Here is an 18296-nt window from a genome sequence, read left to right as displayed (position 1 = left end):
TGGCACACACAACCCATGTTGACAATACAGGAATCTACCAGATTAGCTCCACAATTTTTGTCTGCTATCAGATGAGTCTGAGCAGCGCGTGTTTAGGGAGAGCTGCAATTCCAGTTGTGATACTGACACCAAGGTTCACCTGCTTTTCGGGGGAAGCCTGCAAAGGTTTTGGAAATGAATGAGCTGCTGGTAAAGCAATGAACTCTCCAGTCTCTTCGTTCGGTGGGTTTTACTTCATCTGTGCCATGTGGCCTTCAGCTTTCTGGTCTTGCTCCAGACTGTCCCATGCCATGGAGATTTTCCTTTCACTTCTCCAAGCCCCATCCCTATTCTGTTTTTATTAGGACTATTTGTAAAGCATTGCGGCAGTTAATTGATGAAATGGAAGCAGCTATCAGTAGGAAAGCACTTGAGATGTGACAAAGTAGCTGCAATTTCAATAGCAGAAAATATTATTCTTTAGCATATGTCATTAAAAACGAACCACTGGATAAATGGCACTAGCCCCACCCCTCTCACCCTCACCCTGTTGCTGTGTACGTCTCCAGGGTCCGGTTATAACCTCATCCCAGGTGAGCACCGCTTTATCCAACAGGATGCCTGCTTGATTTAAAGGGGTGCCCTCAAGCTGAAATTTGAGTTTTAGGTGCTACACGAGTCCCACTGCTCAATTTTACAGTCAGATTTTCCTATTTTAACCCCCCCCCCCGTTCATCTGTGTAAGACCCTCTTGTTAAACTGAACCCCTGTACAGAAGAAATGGTGAAATTGTAAACAACATGAAAAAATAGAAATACTTTCCCCTTCTGCTGTAACCGAAAGAGATCAATTTTAAGGGTCACTTATAATAACAGGAAATCGTTTTAGACAGACGTGTGTAGGGTTTTTGTCACGCTGACTGCGTTACTGTAAAAGGAGAAGTCTGGCAGACTCGATAGAAGTTTAGTGAAGGGTCAGGAAGCGTTTCAATTCGAGATGGGTGGCTTGAGTGTACCCCAGATTGGCAGTGATAAACAATTGTTACCAGGCGAGAGCCACCCAGTGGCCAATGTGAAATGTGACTGTGTGTCCAAGCCACTTCTTAGTGAGCTGGTGTAAACACTCCACAAAAATCACCGGTCAAAGCAAGTACTACTTGGCAGTTTCAGCAGAGTGTTTAATGACTGTGTGTATGAAGGTACACTACCCTCTGACCTATAGAAAGAAGTCTCTCTCCAGAATAGCGCTGAGGTAGACTGGACCTCTTTGGTGGCTAAATTGAGGGCTTCATCCTCCAGGGCTGTTGAACTACTGTATTTCAAAAGCACTAAAGCCACCCAAAAATCTGAACTCCATAAAGTATTGGATAATTCTATATTTGCTGAGTATCTGCAGGGATCCTTAATTACAGAGACCAAATGAGTCACCTACATTTACGCTTTCCTGATTTGTTGTTGCAGCCATAGTGATCAACATTTTCATTGTCTATAGTCCTACTGTCTTGGGCTGTGGCCTTAAGTAGGGATAAATCTTCTAGTCAGTCAAGGTTAGGCCTGGTCAACACATGATCAGGAAGCCTCAAGTGTTGGGTGACGTCATGTCGGTGGCATGCTTCTCTCTAAGTCAATAGTGAACCAAAGGGCATATTAGGGGGCACTGCCTGGCCAGATGTGCTGCATTTTGGATGAGACAAAATTGGAATTCCTTGGGTAAGAGATGGGTTTTAATGTCACTGTCCGAGCTAAACACGAACTCTGGACATTCCATTTCAGCCTATGCCAAGTGCGCCGGTAATTTCAAATAGGTAAGTTACCCTTCTCATCCTTGTGGTAATGTTATTGCTGTTCATAGGTGTTCATTGCTCTCAACTCCAGAGTTGGCTGCATTGCACTGTGAAGAAACCCCTGAAGAAATCTGTAGAGTCCCCTCAGGTCTAATTCTTCTGGATGCATGGGACTGCTGTGGTGGCTTTATTCTTCAGATTGTCTTTGCCATGTGGTGCCCTGGAGGGCATAAAGGGAGGGAGAGGAGGAGAGTAGACTCATATTCCACATGCCCTGGAAGAGCCTGAACACCACTCCTTCCCCAACATGCACATTTTCCAAAACTTTGGTCCCGTTTCTCCATTATTGCCCTGTGGGTAGCCATTCACCCCAGCGTAAGTGTGAAGGATGGAAGTGACGCAGTGATGAACATTTGCACTGTATTGAAGGGGAAGGAGACAGTGGTAACAATCACAAGGATCATATATAATGCAGGAAGGCTGTCTACCTAAAATATAAACAAAAGCCCTTTCCCAAGGTGATGTGCAGTCATCACTCATATTGACCGGCTCCTCAACCCAGCACATCCAGCCAGGAAAGCTCATTCAGAAAGCACGGGGAAAGTCTAGGGCAGGGATGGGCAACTTTAAGGTAAGAGAGGGCCACAAAATCCGCTAACAACCTTTCATGGACAGGGGGTGTGATGTGAGGGGGGTGGGGTGCTGCCCTCAGGATGTGGTAGGCTCTTGGTGGGTTGGTTGGAGAGTGACCCTGTCCCACACTTACACCTCAGTGGCAGCTCCTGTCCTGCAGGGATGGGCCTAGCTGGGCCGTTCGCTTTTGCCACAGTGTCATGTGCGCATCTGCATAAAGGCGGGGCCCTCCCCCCCACGCCTTACCCCACCCAGCCCCCTTCCTGGCCCTGGCACCGCCGGATTGCCTGGCCCAAGCTGGGCTGTGGTGGGTCAAAAAATGATCTGGCAGGGTGGATGCAGCCAGTTGCTCATCCCTGCTCCATAGCACTGCTTGATTCTTTCATTTGCATCGCCCGACAGTGTCTTTCCTTGCACCTGTACACTTATCTGCTGAGCTTTTCCAAGTACCTCACCAAGACACATTCCATGAGTCCCTGAGCACTCTCTGTTCCTAGGTTCCTAAGCAGTACTGGACCCATTTTACAGGTGGGGAAAAGAAAGAAAAACAGATGGGTCAAGGGCCCAATACTGATCCCATTCATGTTAGTGGGAATTTTCCATTTGACTTGGATTGGAGCAGGATCTAATCCTGAATGACACTTGAATGATCTAGTCCTCCGGGTCACACAATGAGTTAGCTGCAGATTTTGTAATGGAGCCCAGGACACGCCCAATAAAAACCTTCTACACTAAGCCGTAGACTGCACCGGTTCCCAGGATATCTCATCAAGTCTGTTTCCAGGGCACTTTCTCCAAACAGACAAAGCAACAGTCAAACAAATATAATTCAGTCAAGCACATCTCAGATCTGAAAAATGAATCCCCTTTCCACTCTCACACCCCCTCCCCCCACACATGCCAATCCCTGTGGAATACTCTCTGCATTAAGTATCCTATCTTCCATAGTTAGAGGGGCGGAATTTACACAGGTGACTTCCATTAATGCTAATGGAGTTACTGGCATTAATCCCCATGCACTGATGGGGGAATTTGTATGTATTCTTCAGCTAACACCCCAGGGGGCTTAGCATCATGGACAATAGCTAGAGACAGACCTATTAGCAGCAGGGCATTCAGACCATCTCCCTGGCAATGCAGGATTGTCCCCCGTAGTATACTTGCTAATGCTTTGTCCTGTCTAGCTTTAAATGTCCCAAGAGAGTGGGCTTCTACAGTTCTCTGGGAAGAATATTTGCAGTCAAATAGCGCTTTCCAATATTCAACAGAGAAGCTGAAATTTTAGCCGCCTGGCAGCCTTTGACTAAAAGTGTGGGATTCCCCCCCACCAAATTAGTTGTAATTTATTTTTTTTAAGTGCAGCAATGCTATTGATTCAATTCAGGGGCCTTCTACTCTCAACAAGTATCCCTTTAAAATGTAAAATGTCTTTAGATTATTTGCTCATTTGCTGGGCAGGGGGCGGGAGCATTCTGTCCTGAGACAGTAGCCAAACCAGACATTTCTCCCCCTCTGCTTTGATTGGCAGAGTTTTACTAAAAGATATCAAAGTCTATTATGTAATGTGAAAATGCATGAAGACACTGAGTGCGCAAAAACACATAATGAAGCCAGTTATCTCTGGCTACCCCCAATGAGCCCTGGAGGTAACATCATCCCACATCTCACTATGACTGATTCTGGCTTCATGAAATTGTTCTAGGCAAGCAACTTCCCTAAATTACTTACACATTAAAATTTAAAATGTTAATTAAGAAGGCCTTTGTCTTGAACAGTTGATTTGCCACCAGCTCCAAAACCAGATTAATTTGGACTAATCCCTTTCATCTCATTGTTTAATGTGGTGCATTAGGTTTTTGTACCTGATCAGGCTTTAAAAGGGAACTTTTGTAGCTTCTGGATTTATGCGCATTGAGTCTGGTGCAGCAGAGGAGGGCAGCAGTCCAGCTGTGAACTGTACGGGCAGTGGGACCATCTCTGCCACTCAAATCCTGCCCCATGGAGGTCACTGGTTACATTTAGTTACATTTGGGCAATTCAACAGGTTTTTCTGGGGGTAGATGAGAGCAGAATTTAGCCCCCTGTGTCCTAATTTTAGTCTAATTGGCCAGAACTCATTGGTGAGTTTCTGGAAAGAAATAATTCATTTATATAGTCCAGACTCTCTGGTCCAGAGAGTCTTAAGCAATGGCAGCACTTGAAGACTGGCTGAGGTGGGAAAAAGTCCAAACCTGATAAGAACTCCCAGCCTCCCCTGTTTTTCCTGCTCTGCCCCCTTTACAGAAATCCACCTGTGGGTTTCATGGGGTCCTAGTGGGCTCTCCTGGTGACTTCAGGTTTCACAAGCTCTTTATGGGACTGCTTTTGAAGGCAGAAAATATTCAAGGACACAGAATATTCTAGGACCTTTCTGACCAGCGGTGCACGTGGTCTGAAGACAATGATCCATATTCTGCTCTGGGATACGCAGGTGTCTGTCAGAAATAATTCCTTCGAAGTCATATGTTGAGGGGAAAAAGAGGCACAGGGGAACCTGGGGTCATGCCCTGACTCTGTTCACAGGAGAAAGGTTCTTGTTTGGTCTCTGACTGTTCCACATCTCAAAATTGGCAGACAGTTTGACATGATGGGCAGTCTCTGGTCAAGACAGGCTCAGGGATGGAACAGCAGAGGGTGCTGTAGGTCATAGCAATGTGTGGCAAAGTCTCCCAGCTCCTACCTTGCCCTTGTCTTGGTGATCAGCCCCTCCCTTCTTACATAGTCAATTCACTCGCTAATTGGAAGAGATCAATGTGCTGAGCTTTTGCCCAAGCATAATGTGGTAATAGCAGGTTTGCAGATTGGCAGCTGTCCCTCCAGAAAGCCCATGGAGCAAAATGTTCATGTGACTGCCAGCCCTTTACATCTTTGCTACAGAAAAATCCTGTTTGGATTCCCCTCCCCCCCGTAATTATTATCACATCCTCTACTCAGCAAAAGCCTGGGACACCCTTTCATTCTTACACAAACTCTTCCTTGTGGGATTCATTTAAAGTCTTCCCTTGTGCAGAAATGGTCCTTTGTCAGTTACACACCTGAAGGGTGTGAGGCGGATGGAGCAGAGTCAGCTAAAAAGCAGCCCAACTTCAAGCATGTAAAATGAATATTGACAAAAGGAAAAAAAAAAAAAAGAAGTGTGATGAGAGCGAATCAAAAGCGAGGAAATAGCTGACTAAGGCCAACTTTGCTGCATTAGGCCGAGAGCAAGAAATGGTAAACAGAGCTGGAGTTATGTAACACCTGGTCAACACCCTGTCATGCCAGGACTCACAATAGCTCCCATGAGAGTAGCTCAGATTAGAGAAAAGTGGGCGCCCTTTAAATTCTGGCCTGTTGAATTTCAGGACTAGAGAAACCATAGAATATAGGAACTGGCAGACTGGGTCAGATCCGTGGTCCATCCAGTGCGGTATCCTGTCTCTGACTGTGGCCACTATCAGTTGCTTCAGAGGACAATAAAAGAAACTCTGCTGTAAACAGATTGGGTTAATCTGCCTCTGGGGAAGCGGGCGGGAGGGCGAGGTGTCTCCTCCTAACCCCTGGAACGCCCACCACCCGGAGATGTCTTTCTGTGGCTCTCAGAGGTAACTACCCATCTCTGATGCAACGTTGTAAATCTGGCGTGACGCCATACCCGGATCACATGATCACCCCTCAACTGGTTTGTACAGCATATGCAGCCTGGCATTCAAAGGACTGCATTTCCCCCCCCCCCTTAAAGCCACAGTAGTTGCTTGTTGCCATCATGGGAACAAAACACCTGTATCTGTTGCTATGTTCCATGCAGGTGAAGGCAAGGAATGGATGCTTCGGAGAACAGGGAATGGAATACACAGCCTTTCATCTCCAGGTGATAGGGATGAGCAAGGCCGGAGTTGGCAGTGACTTTAAGACATTGCCAGAGGCTGGTGGGTAGGTGACGTACAGTTAAGGAACGGGGGGGTATCCCTATCATAAAGTAAAATCATCACTATTGGCATTAATTGGTCCTCAGAGACAAGCTATCGTTCTCACGTGGCGAGGGGTCCTCTCCAAGTCAGGATTGAGGCACATTTGTGAGAAAGGCTCCAGTACCCAGGGCCGGCTCCAGGTTTTCTGCCGCCCCAAGTGGCAAAAAAAAAAAAAAAAAAGCCGCGGCAGCGCGATCGCACCGCTCCATTCTTCGGCGGCAATTCGGCGGCAGGTCCTTCGCTCCGAGAGGGACTGAGGGACCCGCCGCCGAATTGCCACTGAAGACCCGGACGTGTCACCCCAATAGCAGCTGGAGTGCCGCCCCTTGGTATTGGCCGCCCCAAGCACCTGCTTCTTTAGCTGGTGCCTGGAGACAGCCCTGCCAGTGCCACCTCTCATGCTGCTTCTGCTCAGCGCTTAAATAGAGGCCTCAGGCCTCCTGGGCTGTGAATTTCATGAGCAATAAATTCACTCCAAAAAATGTAAAGGGGGCAATAAAAAATAAATAAAAAGGAGAGGGGGGAAAAAAGCCAGTTCTTTCCTTCCATGAGCTCTCTTTGGAGTTATGCCATGATACACGACGGTAAGATACATCGTCACACAGGAACAACACTTTATTCAGTGGAGGTGAGAATCATCTCATGATGGTTTGTGATGGCCCACACTTCATAAAAAAGACTTGACACTTATACAGTGCCTTCCACCCAGGGGTCTCAAAGCTGGACACTGTGCGTAGTGTATTTCCCACATCACAGATGGGAAGGAAGGCACCAACTGAAGTGACTTTCCAAGATGAAAGTCAGTGTCTGAGCCTGAAACTTAACATCTATCTTATTCCCAGGCCCTATTCTCTATCCAGTAGATCAATGTTCCTTTCTTGCTCAAAGGAGAGCTCAGGTCTGTAGCTCAGTCCATTGCTACAGTTCTCCCCACAGAAAACTATCTTAGTGTAATTCAAACCAACAGGTTTCTCTATGGGAGAAGCGGGATAATCACATCTACTGTACTGCAGTTAGGTCCCCTGCAAAGGAACCTTTAAAAGATCTGCTGTTGCAAATTGCACTGCCTGGAAGACCCCCAAACTCCTGCAAAACAAACACACCCCTTCCAAGACAGGGGCATAGCAATAAGACATCCCTTCCTACCTTCAGCATTTTCTCCGGACAGGCCCCGCACTGTTTGTTTTGCCAGCATGCCTTACTGATTTCAGAAAACCTCATTTTCTGTTTTTAAAGCAGTGGGGTTTCTTGTGCGTAGTCTCCTAAGCGAATGCACAGTCTGTTGTTTCTGGTGTGCTTTAAACCTTCATGCATTTTTAATGCTTTACAAGGGAAAGAATTTTTCCTTTCTCTCTCTGTCTCTCTCTCTCTTTTAAGATAAATTTAATGACAATACACATCAAGTGGCGTTGTTGGTTTGTGGTGACGGTTTTATAATTTCAAGGTCAAGTTTTTTCTATTTAATTATGCACAATAACTCTCATGAACTATAATGCAATAAGGAAAGCATGCACCAGTGTTGGCATGAATCTGTTCTTTATTAGTATGGGTACGGGTACTGTGCTTGATGTTTGAAATAAAATATTTTGAACTAATGCTGAGTCTGTTTCTTTAAAATGACACACAGATCTTCCTCCCTTAATATACAGCAAGCAGGAACCTTCTGCTTTATGACTGGCCTGCTTCTTGCCTGATAAATGCAATTGTATTTGTTTGGGTGATGCACTGCTTGTTCACAGCTGCCATAATTAATAATAATAATAATAATAATAACTTGATTAAAACGAGGGCAGATACACTGATCTGTAGTCCTCAATAGTATTTGAGTTTATCAAGGTTAAAAGTGACTACTTGATGAAAGGTTGTTCATTGTACATATTGACCTATTACTTGGATAATACCCCTTACGTGCCAGATTTCTGATTGACTTTTGAAGTTTTGTTACTGAACAAGGTCAGATTATCAGCAGTTCCTCAAGCTTGGATCTATACACCTACTGTATTAAAGCACCGGGAACTTTCTAGTTTCAAATATTGCCAACACCTCTAAGGCCCCCTCCAGCAGACACCTATACATAAGATTAACTTTATGGCATCAGTGGTTTCACTGGCTTCAGATGGAATTATGTATGTCAAATTAGGCCTAAGAACAGGGCTTAAATGTGTAAATATTGTTGATTTATTTCTCTCATTATGCCATCACTTTATTTTTCTTCAGTTCTCATCACAATATTTTTGAGTTTTTGCTGGAAAGGAAATAGTTGCTGAAGCAACAAAGTTGTTTCATAGAACTTCAAATGGTTAAAAAGCAAAGTCTGCTTCTTTCACTGAAAGCTGCTGGGCTTGCTCTCCATTGGGAGCTAGTACTGGGAAAACCCAGCAACATTTTTAGCTAGCAGTTTGGTACACTCCTGAGGCAGTCTGCTTTGGTGGCGGCTGGGACCCTTCCAAGCTATTTTCATGAATGTTCTTGCCGCCAAATTTTTGATCTGTTCACCAGAATGTTGGTAGTAAGTGGAAATTGCACGAGCACTTGGTCTCACTTTGCCTGGCCATCTTGAAATATCTGTTAGGAAAATAACCAATACAGGGTGATTTAAAGGACCTGTCATGCGGCTTGTGGGTCAAATTCTGACTATCAAATACTTTAAGGACTGTTTGCAGTAAAGAGTTCACAGGCAACCCGGTGGCTTGGCAAAAAATCTTCCTCCTCCATTCTGAGGCTCATCTAGTCTGATTTCCTGCTTAACACAAACCATAGAAATTCACCCAGTAATTCCTGCCTTGAGCCCAATAACTTGTCATTGGACTAGAGCATATCTCTTAGAAAGTCATTCCAGGCCAAATCCTCAGCTGAGAACCCAATCTCTGAGCTTGATCTAAAGACTCAGTGATGGAGAACCTAACCCATCCCCTGGTGATCTGTACCAATGGGTAATATGCCATGCCTGTTTAAAAAACAATGCATCTTATTTCTAGTTTAAAATTCAAGTTATTTTGAATAGCGAACAAATTCATAAAAAATCCTCCCTTTGTGGCAGGACCCAATTTGCATGGGGTCATTTACCCTTGGTTTTCTCCATCATCTTCCTCTTCCAATTAACTTGGGATCTGTTTTATTTATATAGTCACAAAATACATATGGACATGTCCTGTCATTTGTCTTCTGAGGTTAGAACAGTACTAGACCTCCTATATAATTTCTGACCTTGTAATATATGCCGGGCCAGTTCTCATCAAACAACAGACTTAGCAAAGAGCAAACATTAAGGATTATTAAATCCTAGTTTCTTAATTTCCATTTTGATTCAGAAATCTCAGGCACCTGTGACCTTTATGGTTTCTTTTCTCATGCAGGAGTAAGGGATAATCTGATATTTATTAGCTGCAGAAGGTTGGATATTTCTTTACAGCATTAAATATTCTTTTGCATGATGGTGTTTTACTTTACAAACTGCAAATAGATTGTGATGTGCCATGCCTAAAGATGTTTTCTTTAGCATTTGAGAATTCTGGAAGTCTTTCTTGTTTAGTTGCAGTTTTCATCTTTAGCCATCAGATCTGCCGTACTTTATACAGAAATAATATCCCTGAAGTTTCTTGCAAGAAAAGCAATTTTCAAATGGAAAGGGACTCTCTGTTTTTCGCAAACGTTTCTGTGCCTGTGTTTATTTCTTTGTTCCAGTTCTGGCCCTTTTCAAAGGGCTTAGGTTGCACTAGACTGAGGCATCAATGCAGGGAGCACTGGTTACAGCAATCCATAAGCTTTACTCTTTAAACCCAAGCCATGCTGCAGATCAAATATTTTAGGTGAGTCCTAGAGCTCTGTCACCAGGATCATTATGAAAGAGTTGTGAGCAGAATGGTGTGACCATTTTTAATGCAAAATCAGGCTACCCAGGCTTTTGTTTTGTTACAAACCTAACAATTGGACCATGTCCACTGAGGTTTGCAAATCCTGCAGTGAACCAGAACTGAGCTAAAACACGGTTATGGATAGAACCAGGTGAAATTAGATGGTTCTGGCTGAGTTTTGCTTTGTTTGGGGTTCACTGAGCCTATTCTTTTATCATTCTTCTCTGTCCTCCACCACCATGTTACCTCCCCACCAGCTCTGTAACCAAGACACACCTAGCTTTTCCCCTACATGCTGTTTCTATTCAACCACAAAGCCTGAATTACTGGACACACTCCACAATGGCAGAAGTGTTAAATGACTTTTTTGTTTCACTTTTCACCGAAAAGATTAGTAGAAACTGGACATCTAACATAGTGAATGACAATGAAAATGAGGTAGGATCAGAGGCTAAAATAGGGAACGAACAAGTTAAAAATTACTTAGACAAGTTAGATGTTTTCAAGTCACTAGGGCCTGATGAAATACATCCTAGAATACTCAAGTTGCTGACTGGGGAGGTGTCTGAGCCATTAGTGATTATCTTCGAAAAGTCATGGAAGATGGGAGAGATTCCAGAGGACTGGAAAAGGGCAAATCTAGTGCCCATCTCTAAAAAGGGGAAATAAGGACAACCCAGGGAATTTCAGACCAGTCAGCTTAACTTCAGTACCCGGAAAGATAATGGAGCAAATAATTAAGCAATCGATTTGCAGACACCGAGAAGATAATAAGGTGGTAAGTAACAGTCAGCATGGATTTGTCAAGAATAAATCATGTCAAACCAACCTAATAGCTTTCTCTGACCGTGTAACAAGCCTTGTGGATGTGTGTGTGGGGGGTGGGGGGGGGGAGGGGGGAGAGAAGCAGTAGACGTGGTATATCTTGAATTTAGTAAGGCTTTTGATACTGTCTCTCATGACCGTCTCATAAACAAACTAGGGAAATACAACCTAGATGGAGTTACTATAAGGTGGGTGCAAAACTGGTTGGAAAACTGTTCCCAGAGAGTAGTTATCAGTGGTTCACAGTCATACTGGAAGGGCATATCGAGTGGGGTCCCACAGAGATCAGTTCTGGGTCCATAGATTCATAGTTTCATAGATTCTAGGACTGGAAGGGACCTCGGGAGGTCATCGAGTCCAGTCCCCTGCCCACATGGCAGGACCAAATACTGTCTAGACCATCCCTGATAGACATTTATCTAACCTACTCTTAAATATCTCCAGAGATGGAGATTCCACAACCTCCCTGAGATGTTCAATATCTTCCAGATCTGTTCAATATCTTCATCAATGATTCAGATAATGGCATAGAGAGCACACTTATAAAGTTTGCAGACAATACCAAGCTGGGAGGGGTTGCAAGTGCTTTGGAGGATAGGATTGTCATTCAAAATGATCTGGACAAACTGGAGAAATGGTCTGAAGTAAATAGGATGAAATTCAATGAGGACAAATGCAAAGTACTCCACTTAGGAAGGAACAATCAGTTGCACACATACAAAATGGGAAATGACTGCTAGGAAGGAGTACTGCAGAAAGGGATCTGGGGGTCATAGTGGACCACTAGCTAAATATGAGTCAACAGTGTAACGCTGTTGCAGAAAAAGCAAACATCATTCTGGGATGCATTAGCAGGAGTGTTGTAAGCAAGACACAAGAAGTCATTCTTCCGCTCTACTTCGCACTGATTAGGCTTCAACTGGAGTGTTCTGTCCAGTTCTGGGTGCCACATTTCAGGAAGGGTGTGGACAAATTGGAGAGAATCCAGAGAAGAGCAACAAAAATGATTAAAGATCTAGAAAACATGACCTGTGAGGGAAGATTGAAACAACTGGGTTTGTTTAGTCTGGAGAAGAGAAGACTGAGGCCTAGTCTTCACTTACCGGCTGGTCCGGCGGCACGCCATCGATGTTCTGGGATCGATCCCGGAAGTGCTCACAGTCGGCGCCGGTACTCCAGCTCGCCGAGAGGAGTACGCGGCGTCGACGGGGGGAGACTTCCGGTCGCGTCTGGACCGCGGTAAGTCCGGACTAAGGTACTTCGAATTCAGCTACGTTATTAACGTAGCTGAATTTGCGTACCTTAGTCCGAAGTCCGGACTAAGTGGGGACCAGGCCTGAGAGGGGAAATGATAGCAGTTTTCAAGTAGATAAAAGTACATACAAGAAGGAGGGAGAAAATTTTTTCGCCAGAACCTCTGAGGATAGGACAAGAAGCAATGGGCTTACATTGCAGCAAGGGAGGTTTAGGTTGGACATTAGGAAAACTTCCTAACTGTCAAGGTGGTGAAGCACTGGAATAAATTGCCTAGGGAGGTTGTAGAATCTCCATCAATGGAGATTTTTAAGAGCAGGTTGGACAAACCCCTGTCAGGGATGGTCTAGATAATACTTAGTCCTGCCATGAGAGCAGGCGACTGGACTAGACAACCTCTCGAGGTCAACTTCCAGTTCTATGATACTATGAGACGGAAAAGCACACAAGTGGTAGGCAGAATTCCTTCAACCCACACGTCTTTTTATGCCATTGGGGAAAACAGAGGAAATCAAATAGAGTAACAATCCTTTTACATATAAATGCCATTTATACTGGAGCAATGCTGCATTTTAACAAATACACTGCAGGATGTACCACTCCTATGATACTAAAAGGAAAGTAGTTTTAGTGTTTTACTCTGCGACGCTCTCCTAGGAACGCACTTCAAACTTTGCTGATACTTTACTGTTGTGAAATGGGGGTTTTTTTGTTTTGTTTTTTAAACTTTCTTCAACCTCAGTACCAATATATACTGTTGTGCTCCGTCTGCAAAGAGAAGCCAGGGGCCCAGTGGCCGCAGAGTCCGAGTTACCTTGTAAGTCCTGCAGGGCATGATGGAGGCACATTGGCTGCGGCTACTCTCAGCTTGCTTTCCTAATGCAGGCATCACACTTGTTCCATGGATAAATCAAGGGTTTTGCGGGCATCAGCCTGGCAGTTCTCTCCAGGCTTATGGCTGGGTGTTTTCAAAACCGCGAGTTAGGCAGCCAGCTCTTATTGGAAGTGAATGGGAACCTGTCTCCTTTGAAAACCCAGGTGATATTTACTGTGAAAAGGAAATTTAACCCCTTCCCACCCCTTAAAAATCACTCCTGAACACCTGGGCCTGATCCTGCAACCCTTCTACATGTGAATAGACCTCGCTCATGCAAATCATCCTATGGAAGCCTTCTCCGGACAGGACCATTTGCCTAAGTAAGAGTTGTAGCAGGAACTTGTCCGTTGACTGAAGTGTATCATTTTAAATGTAGCCTATACCTTAATTTAAAAAAAGAAATCTAGTCAGGTGTAGCTAATAAGGTCTTCAATGCCAAGAAGGAGCCATTTAAAGCTCTGTGCCCCTATCAGGCCGAGTCCATGATTCCTTCCTCGGATCTGAGGTTCTATTTCGAATAATGCCTGGCACGTTGCACTTGCAATAGCTCATCCAGGCTACGTTGGGTTGCAGCAGCAGGCCATAGAATGCGACCTGATTCCATGAGACATGGCACAGTCTAACCTGCCAGGCTGTATCATTGATGCCAAGGAAATATAAGTGCCACGTGGGATTTGTTCAGAGCTGCTTAGCCTGCGGAAGGACACAGGTGGCTAAAAGCAGGGAGGGGGCTCTACAGGCAGGAGGGATAGCTCAGTGGTTTGAGCATTGGCCTGCTAAACCCAGAGCTGTGAGTTCAATCCTTGCAGGAGCCACTTAGGGATCTGGGGCAAAATCAGTACTTGGTCCTGCTAGTGAAGTCAGGAGCCCTGATTCCATGACCTTTCAAGGCCTGTTCTAGGAGATAGGATATCTCCATTAATTTATTCCCAAGCATGTTTGTTAATCATTGATTTAAATGATTTGGTCCTAATTTCAGCTACCTAAACTTTCAATTTGATTGATTCCTTGCTGGGAGCCGAGTTAGGAGATTGAGTGTCTGCAACCGGCAGTCAGCAATTCTACGAGGAAAGCAAGTTCCAAAAAGGCAGCTATAGAGGTGTTTGGTCCCTTACCCATGCATTGGAAGTGTGCACGGGTGTGTTTTCCCTATTCATTGGGAGGAAAAACAACTGAAAAGCTCTAACTGGAGAAATCTATAAGATTTCAGGGTCTGTTATAACGTGGTAAGCATGCATTGTGTAGCCTGGCATCAAAGTTTGGAGACATTCCCCAATGGAATAGCAAAAGTGCTTTAATACCCAAGCTGTTACCAGTACACACAGCCACTGTCTCTCTGCATACCTATCATTAAAGCCCAGCAAGAAGGCAGGGGGATGGGTGGGGAGGAGTGGAGGTGGGGGCCGAGAAGATCTCCACTGCACAGTATACACTACTTACTGGAAAGATTATGAAAGTCATAAAAATGTCAACTTCTGTATTTCAATTCTGTAAACGACACATGCAGAATGCGCTCCACTCAGCCTTTGCAGCTAGCAAGAGTTACCATCAGCTTTCCGCTTGAATAACAAATAGAATGTTTCCCACCCTCCTGACAGGTAGGCTGCATATCACAACAGTTCCCCGGCATTACTACTCTAATCAAGTCCTGAGCTGACTGAAGCTAAAATGAAGCTTTCCCGGATTTCTCCAGGAAATGCCAGTAAAATACTTCTAAACTGGATGGCATCTCCAGCTGTACTGTTGGTACCAGCTTGAATAGGTCTCAGTGGAGAATAGCCAGCTGGAGGTTTTACGGATCCCATCCCATCTCTAAGAAAGTCACAACTCTACATATTGTTACTCACGTCAAATTAATCAGGAAAAGGGCAGATAAAGTAAGAAAGTTAACCATAGGTGACAGGCTTGCTTCAGAAATAATACCAGAATTATTATTTGGAAAGAGGGACACCCAAAGTGCCCCCTCTGGTCACTTTCTCCTGGTCGCATCAGGATGTGAGGACAAAGTGGCAGATTTTCCTCAACCCTGATCTCCAATCATTGGGCAGTTTCTCAGCCTCTACCGGGGAAGACACAAGAACAAATGATTATTATGGACTGCATGCTGGGTGCTGATTCTGCCAAGCACTTAAGCTCATGCTTTCATTTAAGCACATGTTAAAGTCCATCCCTATTCAGCAAAACACTTAAGCATGCGCTGAAAGGTAAGTGCTTGCTTAACCCATATCTGAGTCGGGGACTTAAGCACATGCTTAAATTCTATGCTGAATCAGGGCTTGGGCGTCTGATCCATTGGACTCAGTGGGAGCCTCTCAAGTGCTACCAGTGGGCTTGGTATCAGTCCCTTATTTGTGATTAAAATAGTTTACTTAAATGGACATGAAAATTAGATTTGAGTCTCATGTTGCTGGCCAGATGCCAGCAAGGCCTTGGTATCAGGAGAGTTGGCTACCTCTGTGTTCACATGGCTTCTCCTGTTGTGAGAGTGGGGTCCTTCTGCTGTGGAAGATTTTTTTGCTACATGCAAAAGTGGCTGACTTTGCTGCACACATGGAAGTTTTAATAATTAGTCCCAAGCAGCCTTGAGAGTTTTAACATGGAAACAAGTTCTACATTACTCGTTAAATTGGTCAAATTTCAATAAAGCCAGGAAAACATCTTGAAAACAGCATGAATGTAATTTACAAAGAAAACAATCCAAGCATTACTGCCAAAGTGTTTTCCAACAGGAAGGAAGAAAGAATTTCATTCCCCCCCCACATAGAATGACTGTAGTGTATATTAAATTAGCAGTTTCTGGAGTGGAGGAAACCTCTGTTGGACCCCCAGCGTTTATGGGAGGTTTTGTATCATTCGTCAGGGCATGATATAAGGAAAGGTCTTACCTTCATTGTTATCTCTCAGACAGGTCACACTGCATATAGCTGCCTATAATTAGGTTTGTGTCAGTGTTTTCATTCTAGACAGTCCCTTGTTTTCTGTCATTTTAAGCTTAGCTGTCAAGCTCTGTGCAGGAGGTGAAGTATGCCAAGGGGTGAGGGTCGTCTCAGGTCAACAACAAATACCAAATTGGATGGGACACTCTCTTCCTTTAAGACTGTCCTTTATTTTAGTTAAAAGTGAGAGAAAGGAGGCATTGTGTGCGTCTGACACTTCTAATGTGTTCCAAAAATCTGAATTTAACATTGTATTATAATCTGAAAATCTGCATCCCAGTAGTCCACAGTGTGAACCAGTGCCTTGGGGTAGTTTGAAAGAAAATTAACAAAGAAGACCCAGCATATATTGCAATAAGTACAGCCCCAATTCAGCAAAGCACTTAAGTGGATACTTAACTTCCCAACACATGATTAGTCCCATTGAAATCATGTTCAAATGTGTTGCTGAATAGAAATGGGATTGCACACATGCTAGAAGTTAAGCATGTGCTTCAGCAGTTTTGCTGAATCAAGGCCTATGTGAACGAAGGACTAAATTATAGAATCCTAGAACAGTAGGACTGGAAGAGACTATGATAGGTCATCTCGGCTAGTCAGGACTAAATATTATGTGCTCAGCTGCCCCTTGTACAATATCCATTGAGCTCCGGAGGTTACATTCAGTGAGGTTGCATAGGGCATGTGACAGCACAGAAGTTGGCTCATAGTATGTTAAAAGCCCTATATTGCATTTCTCTTTTAAAGTATTAACAACTTAAGGAAGGAAATGTCTGTTGGGACTATTCTATCCAGAATTCTTAGCAAGAAGAGGGATGTATCTGGATTTGAAGGGAAAAAAACCCACAGCATGGTGGATTGCTGCTAGCAAACCTCGAAGTCAATGTCTTTCTTCAGAAAAGCAATCCCACGTGTATACACTCTACCATATAAAGTACTTGTGCTGAGTGACACTGACCAGAGCCATTATTATTTATTATTTGTATTGCAGCAGTACTACAGGAAATGTTCACATTGAAGCACAAAGGCCGCACAAAAACTGGCTGGTGATACAGCTGGCTAGAGCACAATTCCATTTGGTGACAACTGTTGAGGTTTCAAAATTTGTTTTTGTTCCACAGTGGAATTGAAAACAAAACCTTTCAAACATTTCCGTAAGAGGCTATTGTGGCAAAAAGGTCAGGGTTCTGATTTGGTCTCTCGTTCTCTCTTTGAAATGAAATCTTCAAAACAAAAACCAAACATGACAGTCACAATCAGAATGAATCACAGGTTCAAAAAAAAAAAAAAAAAAAACCCCACCCAATTCCCTCCCATTCCAGATTTTCTCCTGAAAACTAGCTGGTCATTCCAGGCCCCCATGCCAACCACCTTTCCACCAAACTCATTCATTTTTTCCTCCACCATTGCCAGCAACTGAATAACTGCACAAATAGTGTGAACTAGAGTTTCAGGTGCATCGGTCTGTGCCTGAAGATAGACTGAACAGCAGCTCTGCCACTGGTAATATAAAACCAATGCCTTAACAATGGCCAGAGAATAAAAAAAATGCACTGCAATTTGTCCTTTCTTGTCAAGCCCTCTGGTGTCTGAAAAAGTCCAAAAGCCAATTGTCCATAAATTTGGCCATGCAACAGCGAGATTTTCCGTTTTCAAGCCAGCAAATCCCAAATGTGGATGCCAAAGGAGCAGAATAATAAAAAGTATTCTATTGTCTCCTCTGATCCAGAGCAGGCTTCCTGAGGGCAGCCTGTATCTACTATGTGCTTCCCTTGTAGGTTACCTCTAACGTACAATGCAGCATGAAATACCCAGCGCCGTCTATCCCTGTACTTGAAGGGAACTCTCTTATTTTGAAGACACAACAATGGCCCACTGAGACAATCGTCAGGCAATTCAGTATTGCCAAATGGTGTTCTGAAAAAAATATTCCGTCAGCACCCTCTGGTACAGCGCTCTCCTGAACCAAAAGCCACCCTGTTGGAAGGCTGTTGCCTCAATTTGCCAACAGGAAATGCGTCTTAGAGCAAGTTGTACATAAGAGGGAGCTGCTGGACTGTGGCAGGGAAAAATATATATTTTCAGGGGCTGCATCCCCTTTGCCCACTAGTTGCTCCATTTCTGCCCCTGTGACATATCCCAGTCTTACTGGAAAAATGAGCGGCT

This window comes from Trachemys scripta, chromosome 8 (genome assembly GCF_013100865.1).
Source record: "Trachemys scripta elegans isolate TJP31775 chromosome 8, CAS_Tse_1.0, whole genome shotgun sequence".
In the NCBI taxonomy this organism is placed as follows: domain Eukaryota; kingdom Metazoa; phylum Chordata; order Testudines; family Emydidae; genus Trachemys; species Trachemys scripta.
Note: the sequence above shows the minus strand (reverse complement) of the source record.